At 45.3% G+C, this 12,928-nt stretch overlaps 1 long non-coding RNA gene across 1 annotated transcript; it reads right to left on the bottom strand.

Annotated features, from left to right (window-relative positions):
• Window positions 1-11,350: 11,350 nt before the first annotated feature.
• Window positions 11,351-12,666, bottom strand: LOC131924445 (uncharacterized). The gene is made up of 2 exons (XR_009382906.1): window positions 12,363-12,666; window positions 11,351-11,504 (listed from the first exon to the last, which is right to left on the bottom strand). It is a non-coding gene; the product is annotated as an uncharacterized LOC131924445 (long non-coding RNA).
• Between the last annotated feature and the right edge of the window lie 262 nt (window positions 12,667-12,928).

Below are 12,928 nucleotides of genomic sequence, written 5' to 3'. Positions count from 1 at the left end.
TGAGAGACCTAATCTCAAAAATTGAGGTAGAAAGTAGCAGAGGAAGGAGAAGGAAAAAGAAATCTGTCCTGGCTAGTTTCATGTCAATTTGACACAAGCTAAAGTCATCTGAGAGGAGGGAACCTCAATTAAGAAAATGTCTCCATAAGATCATGTTGTAGGCAAGCCTGTAGGGCATTTTCTTAATTAGTGATTGATGGGGAGGGTCCAGCCCATGGTGAGTGGTGCTGTCCTTGGCTGGTGGTCCTGGGTTCTATAAGAAAGCAGGCTGAGCAAGCCATGAAGAGCAAGCCAGCAAGCAGCACCCCTCCACGGCTCTGCATCAGCTCCTGCCTCAAGTGTAAACCAAATAAACTATTTCCTCCCAAGGTGCTTTGGTCATGGTGTTTCATCACAGCAATAGCAACCCTAACTAAGATAACACCTAATATTGACCCTTGGCCTCCACCTCTGTATATATGGGCAAATGCATCCTCACACACATGCATGCACATGCATACATCTCACACACACACATACACACACATCCAAAATATCAGCTGATCACTGACTTTATATGCTAAACAGAGGAATGTAAAATGTTGTCCTTCATGGAGAGATGGAGAAGCACCAGTTACATTAAGTCAACGTTGATCTCTTGAGCTGCATGGAAGGTCTATCAGCTGAGGGAGTCAAGGTCTTTGAAAACAAAGTGGAATCTCACTGAAAAGGGCCTTATAGACTCTGAATTACAGACATTGATCATGGGGATTAAAAAGACGGAGCTGGGCTTAGGGAAGGTAGAATTAGTGGGCCCTGATTCAGGAAGCAAGAAATAGAGATATTTCTTCCATAGATTTCTAACTTAGAAGACTGTAACATCACAGCAAGGAATGGAAATTCACGAAAATAAATAATGATAATAAAAGGCGCAATTAATGAAGAATTTCTTTAAAAGGATACATGAAGACAAGTCATTATGAGTCTTAGATCGAACTTTCCAACTCAAGTTCTCAGGAAAAAATATGTATTACCAATTTTAGTTTCCAACTCAAGTTCTTAAGAAGAAATATGCATTAGCAATTTAAGTTATCTTTTAGTATTTATGGTGAATCTGCTGTGATGAAACGAATCCATTTACAAGCTCATCCGGCAGCCTCCCAGTGACCCCACCTCCACCCCCAGGCTGCATCTGTTCCACGTGGGTTATTTATGATGCAGCTGGCTGAGCAGTTGGGATCTGCATGCTGCTCCATCAGAACACAAAACAAACAAATCCGCCTGGCCCACCACCTTGGCTCCTCTTTAGTTCAAACTCCCAATAAAGTGACATATGAAGGAGAAGGCCTTGTCACCCATTCAAGTCTGTAAATGACACAGCCAAGGTCAGTCTTAAAGTACTGACCCGCTCACGGTGACACAGTATCTCTAAAACGTGAATTTTGCCATGGTGGAGTCCGTCTGAAACCACCCTGGTATTTATTTATGTGTTTCCGTGTTTGTGAATGATCGCCCTACAGGATATCCTCTCTAAGCTTTGCAGCTGTTGATAATGGGTGCCTGCCCAAGTGTGGATTTCTTTCACAAACACATTTATCATCTATCAACCATATTGGCTGGAAGACGTTGTGTATTCCGTGACTTGTAGCGTTCTTTCTCCTGGCGGTTCTGAAACCACGGAACAACACTCTCCACATTGTCCCTGAGCTCTCTCTTCAGGGAAGAACTGAAAGGCGGACTTTGTCTGAGAAGTGATGGGATTAAACGGCTTTATGCTGAATCCACAGTGTGTAAGGAGCATGGAGCCGTTTTCTAGATGAATCAGCTGATTCTTTGTGCTTTACAGGCTCGTTAGAGAAAAGAGCTCATCCAGTCACTGCTTGGTGGCCAAGAAACGAGAGAGGAAAATACGGCTTTAAGACAGTTACATCACCTTCAAGAGATAAGGCTTCAGATCCCTGTCTCCAGAACTTAAATCAGGAACTGTGCTTCTGGGAGAGGGGCAGATGGGGGCTGGAATTCTGAATCAAGAACCATCCTAGGGTGGTGCTCAGATCTCTCTCAAGTCATTCCGACCATGAGAGTCCAGAGGAGGACATGTGGGGTATCTGGCTGCTCCCAGGAGCATCTGTCCAAGCAAAAGGGTCCAGTCTGAGAGGCTCAGACCACCGTGCGTGCCCAAAGCCCAGTTAGAACTAACCTGGGTTGCAAGTGGGTAGGAGATGTTACAGACAACAGTCATTCATAGTTAAAACCTCTGTCCAGCTGGGCAGGAAGCTGTAGAATCTTTTTTGACGTTGAACTCCTCTGTTTTCTGGAAGCATAAGCTCCCTGTTGCCTGGAGATTAAGAAGGTGCCAGCTCCCCAGGTCGGTTCCCTTTGGTTTCACTGATATCCTCTTTCTACCCATCCCTGCCTCATTTGCTTGGTTGTTATTCTTTTCTCTGTGGTTGCATTTCTTCTCTCTTTTTTTTTCCTTTTTAAAATGTTTATGATTTCTCTTTTCTTGATTTACTCATTCCAGTTTATTTCATTTGAACTCTTAATGTTTTAGCTCCCAGAAAGTTACCTCAATCTGAACACTAGCAAAAGTCAGGTAGAGAAAATACCGCTCAACTAGATAAGCATGATTCAGACCATCATCAGAAAACATGTCTTAAAGTCCAACCCAAACATTGTCAAGAAGTCGTGTTGGAAGTTAGCTACGGTAGTGTAATCTCAGCCTCTGGAGTGGCTGAGCCGGGGGAGTCTTGAATTTGAGCCTAACATGGACAACCCAGCAAGATCCTATGCCCGGAATCAGAACAAACACACAAATAAGAAGTTATAGAAGTATAAACACAGGTCAGCAAAGCTACGCTCAGGGTCACTCCTCTGGGCTCATAGTCTTCAACACTTCAATCGGCAAAATCCTAAAAGTTCTCTTGTCCGGAAACAGACAGCTGCAATGCATGGCAGAACCCCGTTCAGCCGTGTGATTTGGGGCATACTGCCCATCTCCCTGATTGGCCCCACCATACCAAAACATTCCTGCCCTAGAACTACTGATGAAAGAAAAAAAGCAGGGATGCCTTGCCAGGGCCTGGCAATAGCTCACCTATGTGTCCTGAAAACCATGAGTAACTAGCTATTTAATTTGACTGTCCATGTTTGGGGGGTCACAAAAAAGATGAGGGGGAAAAGAGTTATTCTTCATGTGCTGAAGTGGGGACCTTGGGGACATTAGACAGGCCTCATCAGTTCTGTTACTTGGGCTGCAAGGAACAGAAATGCAATTTAGACCAGCATAATTGAAGGAGAGACGGATTAGTTCAAAGAAAAAAAGGAGAAAAAAAAAAAATCTAAGGACCAAACTGAAAGGCAGAAGTCCTTGAAATAAGCATCCATAGTTCAGCCTCTGAGGAGTTTCTCCCCACGTAGCAGGGTCTCTCACTGCCAGTCAGGTCCTCTGACTTGGCTGCAAACAAACTTCCAGAGTCCCCCACCCCTACCCCCAGCATTGTAGCCACTGGCATTTCCAGGGAAGGACTGCTTCTCCTCTTCCTAGAGGCAAAATTCCAAAGAAAGGGTTCTGATTGGTCCAAACTTGGTCAGTAACACATCTGAGCTCATCAGCTCTGGCCATGGAGGCTTCAACCTGTGTCTACAACAGCAACGATGCCATTGGAATCACATCCAGGGGAGGGGAGAAAAGTTCTCAACACACGTAGTAGGGAACAGAGAGCTCTAGACAAACTTCACAGTGGGAGCCCACCATTGAGAGATCTACAGAGATAGGAACACTCCGTGAGTGACCAGAGCACCAGGCCAGAAAAGACCCAAGTTACTGACAGCACAGGCCAGAGGTGAGGGAGCAAGCTGAAAGCAAGATGAGACCTTATTGCGGTTCTCCATGGTTCTATTTTTTTTAATTTAATTTAATTTTATTTTACAATATAATTTAATTTTACATATCAGCCACAGATTCCCTTGTTCTCCCCCTTCCCGCCCCCCTCCCCTTCCCCCCAGCCCACCCCCCATTCCTATCTCCTCCAGGGCAAAGCCTTCCCCGCAGACTGAGATCAACCTGGTAGACTCAATCCAGGTAGGTCCAGTCCCCTCCTCCCAGGCCGAGCCAAGCGACCCTGCATAGGCCCCAGGTTTCAAACAGCCGACTCATGCAATGAGCACAGGACCCGGTCCCACTGCCTGGATGCCTCCCAAACAGATCAGGCCAATCAACTGTCTCACCCACTCAGAGGGTCTGATCCAGTTGGTGACCCCTCAGCCATTGGTTCATATTTCATGTGTTTCCGTTTGTTTGGCTATTTGTCCCTGTGCTTTATCCAACCTTGGTCTCAACAATTCTCGCTCATATAAACCCTCCTCATTCTCGCTAATTAGACTCCTGGAGCTCCATCCAGGGCCTAGCCGTGGATCTCTGCATGCGGTTCCCTCAGTCATTGGATGGGGTTTCTAGCACGACAATTAGGGTGTTTGGCCATCCTATCACCAGAGTAGGTCAGTTTGGGCTGTCTCTCGACCATTGCCAGCAGTCTATTGTGGGGGCATCTTTGTGGATTTCTATGGGCCTCTCTAGCACTTTGCTTCTTCCTATTCTCATGTGGTCTTCATTTACCATGGTCTCCTATTCCTTGTTCTCCCTCTCTGCTGTTGATCCAGCTGGGATCTCCCGCTCCCCCAAGCTCTCTTTCCCTTGACCCTCGCCCTTCATTACCCCCATTCACGTCCAGGCTGTTCATGTAGATCTCATTCCATTTCTCCATCACTGGGCGATCCCCGTGTCTTTCTTGGGGTCCTGTTTTCCAGGTAGCCTCCCTGGTGATGTGAGTAGCAGTTTTATCTTGTCAGACGTCATTAAGCCTCAATCAGTAGACAAGCAGACCCCTGGATCTACAAACTACATGTTTAAATGTTTCAATAAAAACATCTCTTATGTGTCTTGGCTCCCCTCAACCAAATAAGATTACAAAATATTATACCAGGCGGACTTAAATTTATGCAATGACCCCTGAAGACACATCACCTCCATCTCCAAGACGACACTCAGAACCGGGGATAAACAGCAGCTAGATAGACAACCGCAGAAACTCTCAAAACCGCTCACCTGCTTCCCACCTTGCTTCTGAGGAGCCAAAGCCTGAAGTCATTTACATAATTCTACCAAATATTTTTGTGACATTATCTCATAAAAGATTTGGCACTATTGAGAAAATGTTTAAAGTAAGGATGAAATCGAGAGTATCTATTTTAAAATGTAAACACATATGAGACTTTTATATTATTATTATTTTAAGCGAGTGGGTCCTCTCTCTCCTACAGGACTGCCCGTTAGTGGTCTGTCTAGCTGCCATGCAGGAGTTAATACTGCGGCTGACATGAAGTTCCCCTTGATGGCAGAAGAGATAAGCTGTTTGTCTGCCTTATTTCCATGAGGAATTATGCTGGAGGTTATCACGCTGTCAAATAAACTTTTTTTTCTTATGGGATATGGAGAAAGGGGTCCAGAGGACTGGAGGGGCCCTGTTTTTCATTGAACAAAGTGATTTTGTTCTGAGGTTAAAGTCTGTATGACCCAAAGTCGAGGTTGGTATGCCAGGAGTCACGCATTGATTTAAACAATAATAAATTGTGGTGCAGTGTGGAGGGGAAATCTGCTCCCTCAAGGACACTGAGGACTGAGCAGTTTCACTGCTGTGCTTTCAAAATAAACCCTGTGCTTGTCAAGTTTGAGGACCGAAGCTGTACTCAGGAACTTTCAAAAATCAATACTTAATCCAAGCCAGTAAGTTACGATGCTTATAAAACAACCCTTAAAATTCCAAACGGTTAAGTAAATAAATGGAATGTAAATCACCATAAGTAGCCAATAAAATACAGAACTTAACAGTCAAATAATAGGCTTTTAAAGCAGAAAAGCTGCCACACACAATATGGTGATTTCGGTGTGTGTTATCCAGGATCCAGAGTCTTTCAAACAAGACAATTTGGAAGAAGGTTGGTTCATCATTGCAGGGCCCAGGAGAGCCACAGAGGCAGGTGTGGTTTGTAAACAAGAAAAACACACCGTAATTAATTTTTTTTTTAGTTAATTAATTGCTTCCGAGGTTGCTAAGTTGATGAATGCAAACAGGCGCATGCATGCACTAACTTGTAGTGTGAAGAGGGCGCGTTCACTCCTACACGGCAGTTTTCAAATCCAGGGGCAGCAGCAACTTCAGTCCTCAAACAGTCCTTGCTTTCTGGGAGCCTCCCTGATTGAGGCGGGAGCTCCCTCAGCCCCCATCTTTTGATGGATTTTCTGCTGCGACAGCACCAGAGCCTTGAAGTTAAGACCTGTCTGACCACCCGAATGTGTTCCTCTCCCTGAGCCCCACTAAGCCCCATGTGACCCAAGATACCTCCTTAAGGCTTTTATGATGGCTATAGTCACAGCCATGCCGTTGCCCTCCAACCGCAACCTGGACATCCAGCGGAAGACACTCACGGAGGTTATCTGTGGCTATCAACTCCTCCTCATCCCAGACGATCCCTTTAAGCCTCCCGACTCAATGAGAACAGCAACGGTCCACTTGTAATGAACACGTAATTCCCGACATTTCTCTGAAGCTTTACATCTGAACACTGCTCCAACAATGCATTGAGTGAGACGCTAAAACCAAATCACTTGCTGGGCCCCGGGTCCAATGTCATAAGCTCCGGCACCACAGCAGAAATCCTGCGTGTGCTGCTCATCAGCCACAAGCTGGTAGTTCCATGTTCCTGGGGATATACTTTGAGGCTTCTGGGCCTTTTGTTCCTTGAAAGTGTCACACTCCCTAACTTTTCATGATTCAGTAAGTGCCTCCCTGGCTCTTGAGACTTCTGTGCCTCTCACAGGCTTGATCTTGACCCGTTAAACACATTTTGTCATATTTAAAATTAGCTGGGCTTTCTATCGCCCTGATTAAATCGGAGGCTCAGAGACAAGTCTTGGCTTAGTCTCCTCGTATCAGCTCAACACAAGTGACACTGGGGGGTTTACGCTAGGGAGGTAATTCCAAAAGCCAGGTATTCCCCAATTGGATCTGAGCATAGACACACAGCCCTGTGTGGAGTGTGACATGAATCTTTGAAAACACTAAGAAGGAGAAAGTGGGAGAGGGAGCAGATGCTATTAGCCCAGGGGCATCAGATGTTGGAGTTGGTAGAGATTCAACTGATCTGTTTTCTATTTCCAGCCCCACCCCTGACCTTTGAGTATTTCCAATTCCAGAGCCTTCTGGGTTCTGCAGCACACCTCAAGATGCTTGGTATTGGCCTGCCCTCTGCTCACATCGGAATCATCACTGTTCAGCACTCTCTGTGTATTGAACTACTTCGTTTTTTTCTAAGTGCTGTGATATTCCTTATGTGGTGTGGCTGGCCTCACTGGTAATCTTTGTTCTTTGGCATGGGTGGGTATGTGGGTGAGGGCGCTGGGAGGGTGCTTGCTTGCCTGCCTGCTTATCCCTATGTATCTCAGGCTGACCTAGAACTCACAATGTAGCCTCTGTAGGCATCAAATTAAGCCGCAGTCCTTCTGCGTCTACCTACCAAGGTGCTGAAACTACAGAGATTACAGACGGACATCGACACACCAGGCTCAGGATTACTCTTTTTAAATTCCTAACTAATCAGCTCACGGAACTTTCTAGAGAAACAGCACATACATACATGTGTAAGTTTCACCCATATTTAACCAGACTTCCTTGAATGAGTTTTTGCAGTGGTATATACTACTTGTAACGTTATTATATAAAGTTCAAGTTGGCATTATTAAAACAAATATGAACACAACTGGTTTAAAGAAAATATACTAACAACATCTTTTACAACCCTTTGAAAGTTATCCTAGGTGCCAGAAAATTATTAGCAAGAAATAAAACAAAACTCTTTCAAATTCACAGAAAAACAGCAATGGGAGATGGAGAAAGCAGTCTTGTTCTACAGTTTGACCTTCAACTCCCTCCCACTCCACCTTTATAAACGCTGTGTGGAAACCCACTTCTGGATCTGATTGAGCAGACTGTACAGCACAAGGTGGCGTGAACTGAGCATGCCACTTTTACAACTTTATTGGCAGGAAAAGGAAGACCAGCCTCTGTGACCTCGCTGTCCCATTGTCCTTCCTTTTTCCTTTCTGTCCCTTTCAGGGTGTTCAAGATGTCAAAGTGAGGTTTTCTAGCGCAAAAATTCCAGATTCCCTCGAGTCATCTGGGAAGAGCTGGCTTCCACCGTGCAGATAACCCTGGAGCCAAAAATCTGTATGTTACCTCCACAAGGGGTCATGGGAGAACATCCTGAGAACACACTTCTTACTGCTGCTGGGTATGGGGCAGTGAAGAAGGGCAAACAGGAGTTAAGAAAAAAAATGCATTCTGCAGGAGTGAATGAGAGGTGTCCCCCATAGCCTCCCCCTGCTTTTGCAGAGGACCGGAATTCAGTTGCCAGCACCTACGTGAGGTGACTCCTGACGGCCAGTAACTCCAGCTCCAGGGATAGCTGATACTTCTGGCCTCGTGTGCATATACCACCACACACACACACATACACACACACACACACACACACACACACACGCAGATAAATTAAACATAAAAAATAAATCACTATGAAAAAGAAAAGGGAAAGAATCTTTCTGATCTCAACGCCAGGCACGAAGCTGCAACTGGCACACATTTCTTGGAAAGGGAGCCCAACTTCTCAAGCTTCCCATCTCGTAAATGTTTGTTGACAGGAGCCTTTGACAGGAGTCAATCTGGCGGGCAGGTGGCTTTTTTCCTTCTTTCGAAAACTCGAGTTGCTCTAGCTGCTGAGCGTTCTTCGTGACGAAAATGAGGAAGTTGTGTCTACAGCCCAAGACTCACTGACCTTTTGGGCTGCGTTTCACCGAATCCCATTTGGCCCCCGTCTTAACAAAGTGGGGATAGCCAGAGAGCAAACGGGGTTGGGGGGAGGGCTGGCCAGACCAATGTGTATTTGATGAGGAATGATTCACAAACTTGAGAGAGAAGAAGGTACGTAAAGAAGTTCTTACTCTATAACGCCAAAAGAAAAAGGATCTGATGTTTGACCATCTACTTCGTGTCAGGTACTGCGTCACTCACCCTGCCAAATCATCTCCGAGACTCGGAGAACCTGAGGAGACAGGTAATAGGAGCCTTAGTCCCAGGTTTAAAAGAACTCAGGTCAAATTCCTTTAGCAGAGGAACTGGACTATTACCCAGTCCATAAACTGGATTTCATTTGTGGTATAAGGATCTTCAGCTCCACATCTCCGAAGGGTAATACGTGAAAGGAAAAGAAATTACAGGATCCTACCAGCTCAGACCTTGATGAAGGGCTAAAGGTCACGATGCAATTTCTCTTGAATTAAAGATAAGGAAGCTGACTCACAGAGGTTAAATGATTTGCCCAAATTACATGGCTCTAGCTGTGCAAATTGTGAAAATCCTTCCTGATTGAAGCATTGGGGATTGAGATGTGCTTAATTGGAGATGAGATACCCTAACTAGCAAAAGCTGTTTCATTTCTTTCAAACAATTGAGGCTGTAAAATGCCTGGGTGAGAATTTCTAAGATAACCCAGGGATTCAAAGTACTAGGGGCTTTAAGAAAGCTTTCCTATCAACAACTATGCCTCTTAAATTGTTTTTATCTCCGAGTCGGAAAGCAGACGCAGAGCCCTTGGGCAGCAGGAGGCAGCAACAGAGTCTGTTACACCAAAGCGGGGAGCTCCCCCAATGAGTCAACAAATTAGCAGGAACTGTGACCAAGCCAGGAAGGAGCAAGACGGGGGAAAGAGAGAGAAGACGCATGCACTTAAACTAGCAAGCAGAATCCCAAGCACATCTCGATTGGTCCAGGAATGATTTTCCAGACGAGCTCACTCTTGTTTGCTGTTCTTGACAGAGAATCCGAGATCCAAACAGGCCAAAGTCTACCCCAAGAGAACCCAGTCTTCATGGTCAAGCAAACAGCCAACCTTATTCCTATCTCACAGGTAAAAGGAAGCATTTAATAGGCTTTTCGAATGCAAATATTCTAGGGCAGCCAAGGCTCTTGGAAATTGAAAAAGCACAGCAAGGAGACCTCTATGCATTGGCTTTGTGAACTCAAGCACGAAGGTCCAGATAGTTCTGTAAGTAACAACACTGGGGGAGCAAGATGTTTTTACCTATTTAGTTTCAGCTCATGCAAAGTTTAGAATGATGCCTGAAAGAATAAGAAGCATGATTCATAAGGGCCTCCTCATGTAGGTAATCCCTCCAGGCAGGACGGACTGAATTCTCCACAGATGTGTTCACCGACTTAATCTCAGAGCATCCGAGTAGGTGTAGTACTGAGCATCATCCTGTGGTGTTCGCCTTCCAGCTCTGGAGGTTTCTAGACAAGAGCTGAAGTGGAAACATGAGAAATTGACAGTTTCATTCATATGCATATTACACATAGAGCCAAAATGTTACCATGACCTCACAGGAGAAGGGAAAGATGGTTCTCAGTTCAGCGTAGAATTTTTGTCTGACCAGAAGGTGCCATGGTTTGGATATGAAATGTCCCCCATAGGCTCATATGTTTAAACACTTGGTCCCTAGCTGGAAGCACTGTTTGGGGGAGATTTTGGGACCTTTAGGGGTGGGGCTTAGCAGGAAGAAGTGAGTTGCTTAGAGGCAGTACCTGAGGGTAACAGGCCACTGCCACATCAGGTCAATGTCTGTGTTTCCTGATGCACTGAGGCAGGCAGTCATATTGTCCCACTGCCACCGCTGCAAGCTGCCATGAGTTCTGTCAACCCTTCTGTAGCTAGAGTTTTCCTGCCTGGCCCACAGCCAGGACAAATCTCTCTCACCTGCCAGTCCCACAGCCGCTCAGACCCGACCAAGTAAACACAGAGACTTATATTGGTTACAAACTGTATGGCCGTGGCAGGCTTCTTGCTAACTGTCCTTATATCTTAAATTAATCCATTTCCATTAATCTATACCTTGCCACATGGCTCGTGGCTTACCGGCATCTTCACATGCGGCTTGTCATGGTGGCGGCTGGCAGTGTCTCTCTCACCCAGCTTCCTGTTCTCTCAATTCTCCTCTCTGTTAGTCCCGCCTATACTTCCTGCCTGGCCACTGGCCAATCAGTGATTTATTTATTGACCAATCAGCAACACATTTGACATACAGACCATCCCACAGCACCCTTCCCCACCGAGATGCACACTACCCTCTCAAACTGGGAGCCAGGGTAATCCCTTCCCCAAGGGGCCGCTTTCAGGCATTTTATTATAGCAGAAGAAAGAAAAGCTAATCCTGAGGGGAACCGCACTTCATGGAGCACACAATAAACACAACTCGGACTTGATTTGCACACGGAGGAAGACAGCTTTTATTGTCCTGTCCATCGAAGCGTAAAGATGAGGTCATCCGTGCTTGTTTGGAATGCTTCAAATATTAATGTCATCTCCCTTGGGCTCCAGCTTATCTACTTAACAGATCCTCAGTTGGACGTGAACTAAAAAGTCCAGTAATAGGAAGAAAGAAGAAAAACACAATACAAACTGGTATCAGTATTGCTCACATGTTCTCAAACATATCTGTGCATATTATACTATAACAGCGTTCTCTCGTGACTCACTAGCACGCGCTGAGGTTTCGTGATTATTAGTCACTGCTTGAGTTCAGACTCCTACATTTGTGTGAATAGAAAATAAACCAAAGCCACTCCTGAGGTTCAGGGGACCTTCGCAGGTTGGTCTTAGTCATCTGCTTCTCAAGAAGTCAGGAGGACAATGTAGGACTTTATGGAAACATCAAATGTTCTCCATTTAAAAACTGTATACAGGACAAGCAACAGATGATCCAGAGCCCTCCTCCGGCTCCTGTGGGCACCAGGCACAAACATGATGCACGGCTTAGCTACTTGCTTTTTTAACATCACCCTCTGTTGTTTAAAGTTCTGGATCCTTGCCATTAAAAGCAGAATTTCCGGGAACCGGCATCTTTTCGTGACGACTCCTAGAGCCCTCTCCCTGGATGTGCAGGAAGATGAGCAGCCCTTTATGCTGCTTACATGGTGTCTCAGTTAAGGTTTCCGTTGCCGTGAAGAGACACCATGACCACAGCAACTTTTTTGTTTGTTCAGGTGGTTTTTAGTACTTATTTATTTTATGTATATGAGTGACCTGTCTTCATACACACCAGAAGAGGGAATCAGATCCCATTACAGATGGCTGTGAGCCACCATGTGGTTGCTGGGAATTGAACTCAGGACCTCTGGAAGAGCAGCCAGTGCTCTTAACTGCTGAGCCATCTCTCCAGCCCTCACAGCAACTCTTATAAAGAAAACATTTAACTGGGGTGGCTCACTTACTGTTTCAGAAGTTCAGTCCCTTATCATCATGACAGGGAGCATGGCGGTATGTAGGAAGATGTGGTGCTGGAGAAGTAGCTGAGAATCCTACATCTTGTCAGCAATAAAAAGTCAACGGAGACACTGGGCGGTATCCTGAGCATAGGAAACCTCAAAGTCCACCCCCACTGTGACACACTTCCTCTAACAAGGCCATACCCACTCCAAAAAAGCCACACTTCCTAATAGTGCCACTCCCTATGGGATTATGGGGGCTAATCACTTTCAAACTGCCACACATGGTTTCCCTGTGTGTTAACTATGACTTCAGTCTTCATCATTTAGGGTGGACCGTTGACTTCACACTCTGCCAATGTTCTATGTAACCCTGACTGAATCCACTGATTAAGAAAAATCAGTGATTCCTTAATGGTTGTTGGGAGTCTGAGGCCAGAGGCCAGAGGATCTGGAGTTCAAAACCATCTTGGGCTACACAGCAAGACTTTTTCTAAAAAAAAAAAAAAAAAAAAAAAAAAAGCTGTTTAGTCTTTGTTGGTTTGTTTCAAGATTTACTTATTTCTATGAAT

Source organism: Peromyscus eremicus, chromosome 14 (assembly GCF_949786415.1).
Source record: "Peromyscus eremicus chromosome 14, PerEre_H2_v1, whole genome shotgun sequence".
Classification (NCBI taxonomy): domain Eukaryota; kingdom Metazoa; phylum Chordata; class Mammalia; order Rodentia; family Cricetidae; genus Peromyscus; species Peromyscus eremicus.
The sequence above is the reverse complement of the archived record's forward strand: the minus strand, read 5'-3'. Positions and strand labels throughout refer to the sequence as shown.